The following is an 18,160-nucleotide window of genomic DNA, read 5'->3' as shown; positions in this document are numbered from 1 at the left end:
CTGTTTAAAGTTTAAAATAAATCAGCCATTGGGTGGCGTTTTCACGAATTGTGTGCCTTTTAAGGGTTGGATATAACAGTGTTTTAAAAAAAATTATTCATATCATATGATAGCTCTCCTTGTTCTGAACAACTTTGCCTCAAGAACCATAAGTGTCAATCAAATTGTTCATTAAACATTTTATTTTTTTATTTGAGTTGATTTGAAAAACTTACTTTAGTGAACTAGTCATAGGTTTAAAATTTAATCAAAATTAAACCAGTTTAGAAAGATTCTTTGGGGTCCCTACATCAATAATTATCAAAAACATCTTGAGTTTTATGTTTTGCATGGCTATAATAGACCAGTGAAATCTTGTGGGCGGATCCAAAAACAAGGCAATAACTCCTGAATGCAATGAGCAATGTTGACCAAACTTAAGACAATTTTGTAGGGCATCAAAGTGAGGATCTGTAATGAATTTGGCTGGGATTTGCTACTTGGGGGCGCTATAATAATAATACAATTTTTTAAAATGCTCTAAATATGAAACTGTTAGTCCAAATGACTTGAAGTTTTGCATGCAGTGTTTTTGTCCAAGGTCCCAACAAGTTCTTTAAAGAAATCTGCATATCTTGAAAAACATGGCTGCCACTGACCTATCAACTTTCAGCAGCTATCAGACAAGGTCAATAAAGGCTGATTTGAATGAAACGTGGTAGACCTATTTGACTCTTGGTCTCAGTGGTATGTGCAAAGCGTCCACAATGCGCCCTTGCGTTTTTCTTGCACGCAAAAGACTGTATATGGCCAGTTTTACTGAAATGGTTATTATGTAACATAATAATTTAACACCATCACAGTTTATACACATGTGAAGGGGCATATTTTTATATATATCATAAACTTGGCCACCATCAGGCAACAAAAAAATCAGATGCTATTAGTAGGCTTGCAACAGTATACTGTGATAATGGTTATACTCGGTAAGAGTGACAATACTCAGACGCCCTCATAAATGCATTGTGAAACCAATCTAGAATGATTTGTTTGGAGTCCCTAGATCACTAATTATCTAAAAACATGTTTATTTTTCCAATCAAGGTGGGTACAGCCAGCAAAAATGCATGTAGTGGACTGGACAGTTTTACTTAAATGGCTATAACTCCATTTTAGAAAAATTAAATGGAGATTGACCACTTGGTGGTGATAAAATAGGAACTTTAGGGATCGGATATGTTCACAGGTTCTCATGTCTTTTGCTATAGCTTATTTCTTAAGTATATAGTTATGCTTGGTTAGATCTGCTGGAATGAAGAATAGTGTTATTTCCTGAGGGACGGTGGAATATCTTAAATACAATGAGATATTTTCATAAAATGTTACGCTTTGATGTAAGGGCTTATTCTGAGGACACATATACAAAGAAATGGTGCTTGGCTACTTAGTGGTGCTATAACAGAAAAGAAAATACATGAATTTGGTTCTACCTATCTGTGGAACCATTGGTCTGAGCGATTTCTAAATTTGCATGCAGTGTCTTTATCTGAGGTGCTATCAATTTCTATCATGACAGTCACATATTCTGAGAAACATGGCTGCCATTGGCCAATCAACTTTCAGCAGCTATCAGACAAAGATCAGAACAAAATGTGGTGGACCTGTTTGCCTCTTGGCCCTAGAGGTCTGTAAACATTTAGAAAAAAAATAAAGTAAAAAGACTATTGGGAGGTACTATTATGTTTTACATGTGCATTAAAGGTTTTACTGTACATAATATAATGTTTCACACAAGCACAAGTAATTAATATATTATAGATCGTCTCATTCTGAACAACTTTTCAACTTTTCCTCAAGAATCATTGGTGTCAGTAAAACTGCGTTAAATATTTCAGTTAAAAACAGTACTTTTGCAAACTAGTTCTAGGTTTAGGATTAACAAATAAAGTGCAGGAATATTCGTTGGAGTCTGTAAGCTGAACTTTTCATTTTTTTTAGCATGGTCATATCATAGTATATAAAATGCAATATTTGGTGGAGATTAAAGAATAGGTGGTGTTATAAACATCAGATTTTTTATCAAATTTAGCACATATATGCTATGATGTGAAGCTGAAGGAGCCTGCAATTATATGGTGGACTATAAAAAAATGGCTATATCTCAAAGGTTCTTTGCTTAATTGCCTTGAAGTTTTTGATGCACTTTCTCTGTTTTAGGTGCCTCTTTTGAAATCCTTTTAAACATGACCTTAAATGCCCTAAAAAGACTGAACCCTGATAATAGCTGCTTGCAGGTAAAAATCCCAAACAATTTGTCTGTTGCATGATGGAATAAGCGCAATAGAAAAATCCTGGTTGTATTATAGAAAATATCAAATCAAATCACTTTTATTGTCACACAACCATATACACAAGTGCAATAGTGTGTGAAATTCTTGGGTGCAGTTCCGAGCAACATAGTAGTAATGACAGTGACGAGACATAAACATCAATTTACAATAAACATCAGATTTGCAACACAATTTAAAATCTAATATACACATAATTACACACAACACAATATACAAATAATAACATACAATATACAGTATACAATACACACAATATAGAATACACGTTATACAAAAAAAAAGTATATATAGAATGTACAGTAGGTTGTATTGTACTGTATTGACATTCAGGCTGTCGGTTGATAGTAAGTTGCCAGTGTGTTGTTAGGAGAGAATATAATATAATAATAATATAATTTATGACAGTCCGGTGTGAGATATAAGAGTAAGAGTAATAAAGTGCAGTGCTGATGTATTTTGATCGTGGGAGTTCAAAATTCTGATTGCTTGGGGGAAGAAGCTGTCATGAAGTCGGCTGGTGCGGGTCCTGATGCTGCGATACCGTGAGAATAGCCCACGGCTCAGGTGGCTGGAGTCTCTGATGATCCTCCGAGCTTTTTTCACATACCGCCTGGTATATATGTCCTGGAGGGAGGGAAGCTCACCTCCGATGATGTGTCTGGCAGTTCGCACCACCCTTTGCAGTGCTTTGCGGTTGTGGGCAGTGCTGTTGCCGTACCAGGCAGAGATGCAGCCAGTCAGGATGCTCTCTACAGTGCAGGTGTAGAACCGTGTGAGGATGTGGCAGTTCATTCCAAACTTCCTCAGCTGTCTCAAGAAGAAGAGGCGCTGATGAGCCTTCTTCACAATGGCTTCAGTGTGGATGGACCATGTTAGATCCTCAGTGATGTGGACACCCAGGAACTTGAAGCTGCTGACTCTCTCCACTGGTGCTACATTGATGGGGAAGGGACTGTGTTCTCTATCTCTTCTCCTGAAGTCCACCACAAGCTCCTTTGTCTTACTGACATTGAGGGAGAGGTTGTGCTCCTGACACCAGTTTCATCATTGTCAGTGATCAGACCTACCACCGTCGTATCAACAGCAAACTTAATGATGGCATTGGAGCTCTGTGTTGCCACACAGTCATGTGTGTACAGGGAATACAGGAGTGGGCTGAGAACACAGCCCTGCAGGGCTCCAGTGTTGAGGGTCAGTGATGAGGAGATGTTGCTGCCTATTCTAACCACCTGGCGTCTGTTTGACAGGAAGTCCAGGATCCAGCTGTACAGCGAGCTATTTAAGCCCAGAGCCTGGAGTTTCTCATCAAGCTTGGAGGGCACTATGGTGTTGAATGCTGAGCTGGAGTCTACAAACAACATTCTCACATAAGTGTTCTTTTTTTCCAGGTGGGAGAGAGCAGTGTGTATAGTAGATGCAATGGCATCATCAGTGGAGCGGTTGTTGCAGTAAGCAAACTGCAATGGGTCTAGTGAGGGAGGCAGCACAGAGCAGATGTAATCTCTGATTAGTCTCTCAAAGCATTTGCTGATGATGGGGGTCAGAACAACAGGATGCCAGTCATTTAAGCAAATTATACTGGATTGCTTTGGAACAGGCACAATGGTGGATGTTTTAAAGCATGTGGGGACTACAGACAAAGAGAGGGAAAGGCTGAAAATGTCCGTAAAAACACCAGCCAGCTGGTTCACACACGCTCTGATGTCACGGCCCGGAATGCTGTCTGGGCCCACGGCTTTGCGGATATTCACCCGTCGGAAGGATCGGGTTACATCCGCTACAGAGACGGAGAGTGAACTAACCTCTGTAGCTTCGGCCGCGAGAGCTCTCTCCGCGTGGGCGGTGTTATTTCCCTCAAAACGAGCATAAAAAGTATTTAGCTCATCCGGGAGAGAGGCAGCGGAGTTCACGGCGGAGTTTTTATTCCCTTTAAAGTCCGTGATGATGTTAATTCCCTGCCACATGCTTCTAGAGTTGGTGGTGTTGAACTGTCCTTCAGTCTTGTTCCTGTACTGACGTTTTGCTGATCTGATAGATTTTCGGAGGGCATAACTCACTTGTTTATGCTCCTCCGCGTTCCCGGAATTAAAAGCAGAGTGCCACACGAACATCGCTATTAATCCAAGGTTTCTGGTTTGGATAGATCCATATTGTTCTGGTCGGAACGACGTCCTCTACGCTCTTTCTGATGAAACATGTTACGCTATCAACGTAAAGCTCGATGTCATCATCAGAGGCGGACCGGAACATCTCCCAGTCCGCGTGATCAAAACAGTCTTGTAGTGTAGAGTCTGATTGGTCCGACCAGCACTGGATCTTTCTGATGGTGGGTGCTTCCTGTTTCAGTTTCTGCCTGTAAGCGGGCAGAAGCAGAATGGAAGAGTGGTCCGATTTGCCAAATGGTGGGCGGGGGAGAGATTTGTAGCCATCCCGGAAGGGAGAGTAGCAGTGATCCAAAACCTGGTCCCCTCGTGTGTTAAAACTAATGTGTTGGTGGTATTTTGGTGCGACTGATTTAAAACTGGCTTTATTAAAGTCCCCGGTCACAATGAACGCGGCCTCAGGGTGCGCAGTTTCCTGCTTGCTTATAATCCCATACAGTTCCTTGAATGCCCGGTCTGTGTCGCCTTGTGGCAGGATGTACACAGCAGTGATAATGACCGCTGTAAATTCCCTCGATAGCCAGAATGGTCGACACAGAAGCGTGAGAAATTCCAGATCAGGAGAGCAGAAAGACTTGATAGAATGTACGTTCCTCTGATCACACCAGGATTTGTTGATCATAAAACATACACCACCACCTCTGCTTTTACCTGAGACGTCTTTTGCTCTGTCCGCTCGGCGCACGGAGAACCCCGTGGGTTCAATGGCTGAATCTGGAATCTCAGCAGACATCCAAGTTTCTGTTAGGCAGATAATGTAGCAGTCCCTCGTCTCTCATTGGAAAGAGATCCGCGCTTTCAGCTTGCAGAGCTTGTTGTCCAGAGACTGAACATTTGCCAGTAGAATACTGGGTAGCGGGGGTCGATTTGTCTTACTCTGATGAGAACGCCGGCTCTGTTTCCCCTTTTCCTCCTGCATTTCCACGACCGGGCAGCCCAGACAAAGGGCTCCGCTGGTGTGTTTGCAAACAGCGGGTCGGCATTGAGGAATTTGAAGTCCGGTTTACGGTGTGTAATTGCTGAACCAATGTCCAAAAGTGTTTGTCTGTCATAGACAATAAGGCAGACAACATCCAATACAAAAAACATAAGAATTGTAAACAAAACAAACAAAACACTACAATGTTGTGTCGGAGCTCGCAATGCAGCAGCCATACTTGGCGCCATCTTGAGTCCAATCTTCAATATAAGCATAATAACTTAAAACCACATGTAAAAAAAAAAAAAATCATTAGAGCTTGTATGGATTTCTCATAATAGCAGGTGAAATATGGAAATAGCTTTAGTGTTAAAATAGTATGTGTTACTGTAATTAAATGTTTATTGTTTCCACTATGTTGTATTTGTAACGAATGCACTTTGAACAGGGCTGTTAGGATGCTAATGCTGGGTATTCATTAAGCAGAGTTTGCAAAGAGCAACAAAACAGAACTAAACCATCAGACAGAACAAGAGCAAAACCAACCCAACTAAACAATCCAGTAACGAATGGAAAATACCTCACAAAGGACACAGGAAAGGTTTGAAGGTTTAAATAAAATAATGTCATGAAATACACCTGGAAATAATAAAGACAGGAAACTCTGAACTAAAACAAGACAGTAGCACAAAACATGTAGTGAGTACTACATATGTAGTGAGTAAATACTGCTAGCAATCCCCAAGTAACCATAAAGGGGAATCACTGACCTCACTACAGTATCTATAATTGATTACTTCTGAAAATAGCAACATTTCCTCTTTATAATGGCATGTGAAAATGTCAAGGATGGTTTGTACCATATCTCAAGAATTACTAATTATTATATTGTATATTGGATAAATTTATTTAAAAAAATACGAAAACACAAAATTCACACAATTAACAAATTTTAAGGTGGTAATTTCACAAAAAAAAAAAAAAAAAAAAAAAATTACACAATTACCAAGTTTTAATGCAGTCATTTCACAAACATAAAAAATGATGAAACAAATTCATTCATTCATTCATTCATTAGATTTCTGTATTTATGTGTAATTACATGATTAGGTATTTTATTGCATATATGAATACAAGTAGAAGAAAATGAGGCAGTTTTTAAGTCGCCTTATAGGTTTAGAAAAATGATATTATTAGTAATCGTAATAGATATTTCTCTAAATGTCAAATTTCAATTTCAATTAAAATGTATTGTAAAATAAAATTTTACAATATCTTATTGTATTTAATTTTCAATGAAAATAAAACTGTAAATATAATAAGAGTAATATAAAACCAATTAGGGATAATAAGAACCATGTCCTCTACCTGAAGAAATGGCTCAAGACCTGCCTCTTTCGAATGTACTTGACTAACCCACAACCATAATCAAAGGCAGTTACTATAACTCTTATTTATAAAATAAATTTAAAAAAAACTCTCTTTCCCTTCTTTTCAGCATTTCTCTTCTTCTCAAGTTTGTGTACTAATCTAACTTACACTGTATACTTGGCAATATGCACTACGAATATTGTTGGCTTTTATGAAAAATTGCTTGTGATGTTCCTCATTTGTAACTTGCTTTGGATAAAAGTGTCAGCTAAATGAATAAATGTAAATGTCTATGGGTTAAATTAGTTTGTTTCTTTGTTTTTGGGTTAATATATAACAATATATATTATAATATTTACAGTTAGTAGTAGATGACAATAATATATCATACTACACCTGATTAAAATAATTTTCAAAATAAAATACAATTTAAAGTAATTCCTATATTAACCTGCTGGTTAAAATACAATTTACCTTTTCCATGTGCTTTTTCAATCACAGATATTTCCTTGAGAAAATTGTGTTAGTATTGTGTTTAGTAAAATGTAGTGGTTACGCCATTGTCCTCTATTTGTCTGTGTGTATGTTTGTGTGTGTTGCTGTAAATTTTGTTAAATAAATTAAAATAATTAAAAATGGAGATATTGTCCTATAAAATAAATATGAAACATGTGTTAAACATATTGCTATATAACAGCATGATTGTCCTTGCTATGCTGTGCTATGCTGCTATACCTCAAAGTATATTTTTATTATTATTTTTCTGCCTTAAAACTGATCATGGAGCCCAAACCGTAAGGTGTAAAGACATGAAACTTGGTCAGAATGTAGTACTCATTGTCGCTACTCAGGCACAAAGTCTCGCCCCGATCGGCCAGACGGTGGCGCTATAGTGAGCAAAACAATAACTTTTAGAAAAATAGCCATAACTTTTTAACCTTTTGACACAGACACAAGAATCTGTGACTCAAGACGAACAAAATGTATGTCTCCACTTTCATTTCTGCCATGAAAAATTTTCCGCCATCTTGGATTTTTTGCAAAACCTACTTTTGTGAACTAGTCCTAGGCTGTTCGTCCAATTGGTACTAAACCAATGCCAAACGATTCTATGGAGTGTCAATATCAATAATTATTAAAAAAATTTTGAACTTTCGATTCACGTTAGCTACGATACACGAAAACACAGGAAGTAGGTGTGGCCACTTTTACGTAAATGCTATAACTCTTGAACGAAATGAGATATCTTCACTAAACTTGACATACTTATGTATAGGCTCTATCTGAGGACGCACAAAAAAATCTGAAATCCAGAAAAACATGAAAATGGCTGTAACTATGGTCCGATTGACTTCAAACTTTGCATGCAGTGTCTTTTTCTCAGGTCCCATCAATGTCTATGAGGACATTTGCGTGTTTAAAAACATGGCCGCCATCAGCCAATCAGCTTTCAGCAGCTATTAGACAAGCTTAACAAAGGTCGATTGGAATGAAACTCGGTGGACCTATTTGACTCTTGGCCTAAGAGATCTGTGCAAAGTTTTAAAAAAGTCAGCCACTGGGTGGCACTATCACGATTTTTGTGTGTGTTAACGGTTGTATATAATGCAGTGTTTTAAAAAAAAACACAAGTAATTAATATCATATGATAGCTCTTCTCATTCTAAACAACTTTACCTCAAGAACCAAACTGTCTGTCAAACCATTTGTTAAATATTTGAGATTACGTAAAAAACCTACTTTTGTGAACTAGTTCTAGGTTTTTCACTCAATCCCAAAGAAACAAGTGCCACAAGATTCTCTAGAGTCTATTTATGAATATAAAAAAATGTGAACTTTTGATTTTTTGTGTCGACGGCATGCAAAATATAAGTAGTTGACTTAGCCACTGCTACTTAAATAGCTATAACTCTTAAATGGAATGAAATATTGTCACGAAATTTGGCACACTTATGTAAGAGCTCATTCAGAGGACAAAAATACAATGGGGCTCAGTCACTTGGTGGCGCTATAACAATGACAAAATTTAAAGTGGATGTAACAACATTACCACTTTTCCGATTGAGTTGACATTTTGTATGCAATGTGTGCATAGTCTTTGTTGCATAATTTTTGAGAAATGCCTAGTATGGTCCAGAACATGGGCTTAAAGGCCATATGGTGCTTGAACCTACAGTAGGGAACCAGTAAGGCCAAGAGGTCTTCAAAGCGCTTATTCGGTAGCTCTGTGGCTGCTGGTTCGTGGTCACTGCGTGACGCCCCTTAGATGATTTTTGCCGACGCACAGCACATTTCTGTTTCGACCAGTGGGTCCCCCGAAGACGACCAGAGGTGTCCCCGAGCGGCTGCGCCCCACGGTGGCTGCGCTACAAGTGGTCAAAAACTAAAACAAAACGCTGGGTGGCGCATCCCTGGGGGTCTACGGACCCCGTGGGTGTGTCTGAGAGGGGGTGGGGCTGACCACGAACACACTATTTGTCCACCTTCCCACTATATTACAAGACTTTGTCCCTGGGGGACCACGGACCCCTGGAGTGTATCCGGTAGGGGACGGGGTTGACCACAAACCAACTATGTAACATATCTATGCAATTTATAAATCATAAATGTGTATAATTTGCTTAAAAAATGACTGTCCATGAACCATGTGTTTGCGTCCATTAAATAAGCTGCAGATGGGACCTTCCTTTTGGACTTAGAATTTTTTGAGGAAAAATTGCCACACTTTTTATTTATATGACTTTATTAAATATATATCAATAAAATCAATAAAACATCATGTATGACCCTGAGGACAGTCCTATAAATGCATGTATGTAACTTACAACTCTTTAAAATGTATAATTAGCTAAACAATTATTGTCCATGAACCATGTATTTGCCACCATTAAAATAAATTGTACATGGGCACTTCCTGTGTGACCTGGTTAAAATAACCTTAAATTTGATGCTAAGACCTAGGGACTTCGAATACTTCATCTTTGTGCCCTCATAAACAACGTATTAAACACCTGTCTCTCACCAATTGGGAAGTACTTAAAAAAATCAAGAAAAATATTCTGGAAAAATAACTCATTTTAGGTGCACAAGTCAGCTAATTAAGCACTTAACGAATTCCTTCAGACTTTAAACTTTGCACACTGTCTAAGGCCCTCCTGAGATTAATTTGGAGCTTTCTGAGAGGTGTCCACAAAACACCTATAGAAATTAATGGAATAAATTGCTCGTGGGATGCACTGTAGCATCGCTCCGTGAGGTCCTACAGACCCCAAATTTCACATGCTGACAGGTCAAGTGCCCCTTATCAACATGCTAAGGGGACTAAGGCCTAGGATGCAAAAATTATTTTTCATTATTTTCAATAAATCTCTCTGCCTGTCATAGAAGCCTATGAGACAGACTGCTTGAGAGGCCTAAATGCACCAATACATTCATCAGATAATTTATAGTTATTAGGATGAGTTTTGGGATTTAACCACATGTATGGTCTCAGGGCTTCCCATTGAACACATTTACATAACTCACAAGTCTTGAAAATGTTGATTTTGCATGAAAAATTACTGTCCATGGACCACCTGTTTGGTGGTCTTGAAATAGATTTCACGTGGGCACTTCCTGTGTGACCTGGTGAAAATAACCTTAACTTTGGTGCTAAGACCTGGGGGCTTCGAATGCTTCATCGTAGGGCCCTTCGAAACAACATATTAAAAAGCTGTGTCCCTTAGAGTTTGGAAAGTACTTCAAGTAAAATCAAGAAAAATATTATAGAAAAATAACTGTCACTTTTCATTCACAAGTCAGCCAATTAAGCACTTAACGAAGTCATTCAGACTTCAAACTTTGCACACTGTCTAAAGGGCCCCTGAGAAGCTATAGATTTAAAATTGGAGTCATTTCAAGCTTTCTGAGGGGTGTCCATGATACACCTATAGAAATTAATGGAATACATTTCTCGTGGGATGCACCCTGGCAGCATGCCCAGAGGTCCCAGAGACCCCACATTTCACAGAGTGACCCCTCATGGACCTCTTAAAGACATACAGAGAGGGCTAACGATTTCGGTGAAGTTTTGGTCAAACGTCAGAAAACACCTTTAAAGGACTCTGGGTGGGCACAGCGGGCCCCCGCCGTGTGCCCTATGAGGAAATGGATTGATAAAATGTAAAAAAAAACAAATTTGTGTCAGGAACGCCTAAAAACACACTTATGTGGGATGTGGGATGCCTGGGCGCTGCCCGGCATGAATTAGGGCGATGTATGGCATCTGGGGGCACACTGTGGGCAAAGGCATGCCAAAGTGGTATTTAATGGGTAAGGGTAAGGGTAAATAGTGGTTCTGTGGAATAGTAAAAATAGTGGGTAAGGGGGACACAGGAAGAGAGTTTGTGGACAACAGGAAGCCCATTTAGAAGAATAGTGGGTAAGGGGGACACAGGAAGTGAGTTTGTGGACAAGAGGAAGACTATGATGAATACTAGTGTGTAAGGGGGCACAGGAAGTGAGTTTGTGGACACAGGAAGGACTAGTGGTAAGGGGGACAAAAAGGGGCTCTGTGGACGTTGTTTACATTGCTAAATGCCCTGTGGGCAGTAGGTGGTTCGTTGGCATGTCCCGAAGTGACCATGACAACTCGAGAGTGCCCCCAGAGGTGTCCATATGGCGAGGTAAGGAGGAAAATGAAACTTACCCCAAAGTACTGGCAAAGTGACAGATGGCCACCAAGTTAGTGGCCAAGTGGGAGTCCACAGAAGGGGTACGATCCATCGCCCCTACTATGGGTCCAATGGCAATTAAAATGAATAGGGCTCAATCCCTCGAACCACCTAGGTTCCCTTACCAATTTGATTGAAGTGAAAAGCAGTCCTCCTTTCCTGTTTAATTAATCAATTGCACGATCACGCAGAACATCTCAGGTTTGTAAATCCATAAGGATCTCTTTCTCAACGACAATACCAGCAGTGAGTGACAGACTCGTCAGCGAGATCTCGCGCTCTTCGATTTCAAATTGCCTACATCACTTAAAGCGTGATTGCATCACTCAAGGCGAGCCAGAAGGCAAGTGGACTGGAAAATGTCCTAAAGACCACATCCACAAGAACAAATAAATAAATCTGACTGGCTGATGAATCTGACAATCTGACTTTAGATGCCTATTCACTGCAGTATTGAGGGATTCTGTGTAATTCTGAAGGCCTGACGGGTTGGAGCTCAAATTCACGTGCTGTTTCGGGCATGCGATTTGTGAAACAGTTGTCACATTTGCTGATAAGCATCAAGGAATACATTCTGATTGATACATTTTTAGTTTTTGCTATTCGTTTGTAGATGAATTACGAGTGGAAAGCGATTGTAAATACATAGGCAAAAAGGTCAACAAGAATGAAAGGATGAAAAAATATCTTTTAGGCATGTTATACAGCAGAGAAGGTGTTGCTGGCCCTGAGAAATCGCCACTGGCCATATACGAACAAATACAATTAGAGTTAATATATTTGAGCATTTATGTACACATTTAAATTCCACAAGTGTTTAAAAAACAAGATACATATGAAAATTGTCATTTTTGTCATATTACAATATACAGAATATGACATATCTACTGTAAATAATTGACATTTTTATACCAGTAAAAACATTTATGAACACTTACTTTCAGAATACAAGTGTTCAGCATATATTGCCATTTTCAGATTCATAGCCTAGAGGAGCGCGGGGCACAAAATAATGCAGGGTTAGTTGTCACACACATGGTTTAAATGTTTCCACACGCTGGTAAGATGAAACTTAATTTGTTTACTTGTTGCCATAGCAACCAAAAAATTTTTGGGAAAATCCACTCCAGCAGGGAATTTGCATGAGAGCACCGGTGACCAAGCTCACAAACACCCATTGCACAACCCAGCCATGAAACACTCGATTTATATAGGAAGGAAACACTGCGTGCCGGCTCTGCACATTAACAGTCAGATCACCTGGTTACCCCACACCTGAGAGTGATTAAGAGAGAGAGAGAGAGAGAAAGACAAAACACATGCTCTACATACACACAAACAATACAGCCAAGAATCATTCAACAATGGAGCTTGGATGCCCTCTATTGGACATTTCTTATAATTGCCACTCAGACTGGGTTAGACATGGGTTTTCTAGTATTTTTACATTTCAGTTGATATTTTTATTATATTTTATTTATATAAAAATTAACAAATATGTTTATTAACAATAAACTTTAAAATTCAAACATGCAAAATACCTCAAAACATTTGAATATACACAAAAAGGAATGATGAGATTTAATGCATTGCCATGGCAACAGTATTTAAGATATCAAGAATCCCTTCAGAATTTTAAATCTGCACTGTCTTGACATTATTCTAAAATTTTTTGAAACAATTCAGGTTAAAATAATAGGGATATTTCAAAGTCTGTTAAAAGTGACACACTTCCATCTGCCAGTTGGTGACACTATGGCCGTGACCCACAATAGCCACATCAATGTGATCAGCCTGCATGGTAAATCAAACCATGCACACAGAAGATATGAGACATTTCCTTATTCCATTTTTTTGATGTTATTTTATCGCTTTGCCATGGCAACACCGTTCAATATATAAAAAATCCCTTCGTAATTTAGCATCATCAATGTCTTGGCATGATGTCGCCCACATTTGGCACCTGTAACATGAAATCCCTCTGAGGAGTATATCAAATTCCAGAGCATGCATTTTTCAAACAATCCAAAATGGCCAAATTCCTTTTGGGCAGAGCTTATGACTGTCAGCACGAAAGTTGTCCAGCTTGATGAGATCTACATGTGTACAAAGTTTGGTGACTGTAGCTCAAAAGGGATGTGCTACAGAGCCCCACAAACAGGCCCATGTTCTAGGTGGTACTGCATGACCCCCCTCGACTTTGCCATGCCCTAATGGCCAGCGAATCTGATGTGTGTGCAAACTTTCAAGAGTTTTCACGCATGTTATGTACCCCAAAAGTACCGAAAACCTTGAAAATAAGAACAGTAAAAATAATAAAAATAAAAATAATAATAATAATACTTAGAAGAACAATAGGGCCTCACACTTTCAGTGCTTGGGCCCTAAATATAAATGCAAGCAGCGATGACAGGCCCAAGCACCATGGGTCCATTTCCACCCATTGGCTTTTGGAAAACAATGCATGATAGACACCATAACAACTCAGCATGCGTGTAAACTTTGACCCTAATCATACAATGCGTAATAGATATATGCCACCATTCCAGTTTGACATCAATACCATGTAATTTAATCCGTTGCCATGACAACACTATTAAAAATATCTAGGACCCTTCACAATTTTCCATCAACAGTGTCTTGACATTATTCTAAACAATTTTGAAATGATTTGGGTAAATGTTAGAGGGACTATTTCAAAGTCTGTTTTAAGTGCCACACTTTCTGCTGGCAGTTGGTGGTGCTAGGACTATTACCCACAATAGCCACATCCTTGTGATCATCTCCCATTACCAAACATGCAGCTCAAATGACCTTTTTCACAGACTGTGATGGTACATTTCCACCTTATTTATCAGCGTAAATCTCACAATTTTTTTATATTATAATTTTTTTTTTAAATATTGAGTGTAAATTTATAACATTATGCTTTGTGTTATATTACCCTGAAATTTGTTATAAAAACGAATTACCACAGCTGCGAGGGGGTTTCTATTGCAGATGCTGAGAGAGTGACAGTAAATTTGACGACATTTCCCACTTTACTCTCTTTATCCACTGCTCTCTATTTTTTTCCTCTTCTGGAAAGTCATTCAAATATAATAGTGGATTTTTTCTTTTAGTCTTGGAGCAAATGGGTAAGTGAAAATAATATTTGCTGTGATCTCCCATTCACTCCCATTCACCACTGTCAAAGTTTACCCTGAAAATGTTTACTTCCATGTTCCAAAACCCTGAGTGTGAAAAAGGTCTATTTTGATATAAATCACACAATGCATGCAGAATGCTAATGTTAAATGCCAAATGCATGTCTCCACCTTGCATTGTTTTCCGAAAGGTGGAAATGGACCCATGCATTTGGCATTTAACATTATTCGAAATGATTTGGAAGCAATTTGGTAAATCAAGAGTACTATTTTAAAGTCTCTATGACTGTGTCCCAAAATAGTCACATCCATGTGTTTAGCCCCCAAGACTAAACATACATCTCAATTTTGATGTAAATCACACATTGCACACAGAAGATATGAAACACTTCCTGTTTCCTATTTTGACCATTCATTTAATGCCTCACCATGACAACACTGTTCGATATATCAAAAACCTGTTCACAATTTAGCATCTTCGATGTCTTGGCATAATGTTGTCTAAATGTGGTGACAGTCTCATGAATCCCCTAGGAGGAGTATTTAAAAGTTCAGAGACTGCAATATTAAAAGAATCCAATATGGCCGACTTCCTGTTGGGCGGACCTAATGACTATAATTATGAAAGTTCTCCAGCTTGATGAGAACTATATATGCACCAATTTTGGTGACTGTAGGTGAAAATGGGGGTGCTACAGAGGCCGTCTTACATGCCCATTTTAAACCTGTTAATGTGGAATATTTTTTATCAAGTTAAATATAAATTAATCAAGTATAATCAATGTAAATATAGCCATATTTGTCTACAATTATTTCTGATGGTCAAGCATGGATTTTACTGTGTGTGTGTGTGTGTGTGTGTGTGTAGAAGCCTGTGTAAAGCAGGCCCCTCAAAATGGAATATGTGATCACATATGGTACTCATATAAGGTAATCTTGAGTCTCATGTTTTGACACTAGAGGAAATATAGGATAAGGCCCTGAAGAGAGATGGAGAGGGGCCTCTCAAATAGTTTCATGTTCTCTAACAGTCTGAAGACACAGAACAAAATGTATGGGGTGTATTGGTCACGCCCTAAGTGAATGTGTATATAGGCATGTTTGAATACATGGGGGCGGTAGAATAGTTGCGTTTTAGAATACATGGGGGTGGTAGAATAGTTGCGTTTTAGAATTTTATTGTATTCTTTGAGAGCTCTGTGTTTATAAATGCCTTGTGTTTGTAAAAAGTGTATATATAAGTATCTGTGACTAAGTCTGTGTCTGTGTGAGTATATCTGTGACTGTGGCTGTATTAGAAAATAAACTCTGTATCTTGTGGACAGTGGGTGCCTTCTGGACTGTCACGTAAGTATGATTCAACAGAGGGCACAATTATTGTCACACTTGAGAGGAGTGGATGAGAGAATGAACCCTAAATAATAATAGGGGCAAAGAATGAGAGAATGAGCCTTAAGTAAAAGGACAAAGAATGAGTGTATTAGCCCAAAAAAGGGGACATGTATGTATGAAAATAGGTATGTATGAGAATTTGAGCCCCACAAATAATAAAGGGACTTGTATGAATGTTGTGTATTAAAAAGTGAAGGTGAAAGAAATTAGAAAAATTGTTGGCTTTACAGATTATTGTAGTAGGAAATAAATTAAAATAGTAAGATATACATTCATCTTCTAAATGTAATGATTTATCTAAATGAAGGGTGATAAAATAATTTTTCATTCTTTGTGTGCCAAGTATAAATAACTTGGAAGGAAAAAAGAATAAAGAATAAAATAAAGAAATAAGGATTCAGCTTATCTAAGAAAAAGTAGCTGTTATTGTGTTTGGCACTATTTGGATAGTGATCTTAAAAGTAAATTGACAACATATAGGAAATTTGTACTCGTATGTGGCATAATAATTATTACAATTAAAGTGTATCTTATAGAAGGTGATAAGGGAAATTGGTTTATAAAGAAATAAAAATAACTGAATTTCTTTAGGAAGATCATATTAATTGAACAAATAAAATTGTCCAAAAATAAAAATTGTCACAAATATTGATACAGTGATATATTTTTCCTAAAGATAGGATTTGGTGTATTATAGAAAAAATCATAGCAGCCACTCCTGTGAACATATTAGGATTAAAATATCCATTGTGTAAAGAACTTATAGATAAGCTTTCAAGCAAATGGCAAAAGAGAACCAAAGATATGATGACAAAATGGCCAAAGGAAGGGACATTTGATGTAGGGTTGTGTGAGGAAATGGAAATGTTGATAAAAAACTATAAAACTAAAGATAAGAGTAAAAAAATAAATAAAAAGAGAGAAACAAAAAGGGAAAAAGAGAGAGAAGTGCTAGCCCTGTTCAAAAAGGAAGGAGAAAATTCTCTGAAAAATATAAGACAGGCAAGAAAATTACTGAAGGATGCAGAAAAAGAGATGAGTAAAAAAGGAGAAGAAGTCCTTGTTAAACCACCTCCATATGTGCCCACGGAAGGTCAGTTCCCAATACTCAAGGGAACTGCAGAGGTTTTAGGAGAAATGCAGATGGAGGGACATCTGGAGTTAGAAAAAGGAAGACAAACAAAACTGGGAGTGAGACCAAAGAAGAAACAGGATAGAAAAAGTGAGAGAAACTTGCCTTTAGATTGTTATGAACAGGCAAGGACAGCATTAGAGAAAATAAAAGTACAGTATGAAAAAGAAAAAGAATGTGAAGAAGAACCGATAGGGTAAGTGAGAAGAGAACAAGAGGAGATTGAAGCAGAAGCACAAGTATTAGAAGCACAAATAAATAGGAAAATTAGAGAAACAGAAAAATTAATACAAGACACAGATAAATTGGTGAGAAATAGAAGTGGACTATAAGACAGTAGGGATATAGAAAGTGAAGAGGAGTCATCATTTGATGGAGGAAGGTGGGCACAAGGGAGAGAACGAGGAAGGCTTAGACCATTGGCACAACAACTTCCTATTTTAATTAAAGGTACGCAGGGACATTATGTGCCCTGGCTACACAGGACCTTGAGGGGCTGGTCACTCACCTCCCTGATATCCACGAGGGGGCTGGGAAGTGGATTAGAATGTTTGAAGAACAAACAATGGGCAGACTTTTATCTGTGGGGGACATTAAAGCACTCCTGGCAAAAATTGTGGAAGGAGCAAAGATCAAATCAAATCAAATCACTTTTATTGTCACACAACCATATACACAAGTGCAATAGTGTGTGAAATTCTTGGGTGCAGTTCCGAGCAACATAGTAGTCGTGACAGTGATGAGACAATTTATAATAAACATCAGATTTACAACACAGTTTAAAATCTAATATACACATAATTACAACACAATATACAAATAATAATATACAATGTACAGTATACAATACACACAATATAGAATACACATTATACAATAAAAAAGTATATATAGAATGTACAGTAGGTTGTATTGTACTGTATTGACATTCAGGCTGTCGGTTGATAGTAAGTTGTTAAGAGAGAATATAATATAATAATAATATCATTTATTATA

The sequence above is a fragment of the Myxocyprinus asiaticus genome, chromosome 8 (genome assembly GCF_019703515.2).
Source record: "Myxocyprinus asiaticus isolate MX2 ecotype Aquarium Trade chromosome 8, UBuf_Myxa_2, whole genome shotgun sequence".
Classification (NCBI taxonomy): domain Eukaryota; kingdom Metazoa; phylum Chordata; class Actinopteri; order Cypriniformes; family Catostomidae; genus Myxocyprinus; species Myxocyprinus asiaticus.
The sequence above is the reverse complement of the archived record's forward strand: the minus strand, read 5'-3'. Positions refer to the sequence as shown.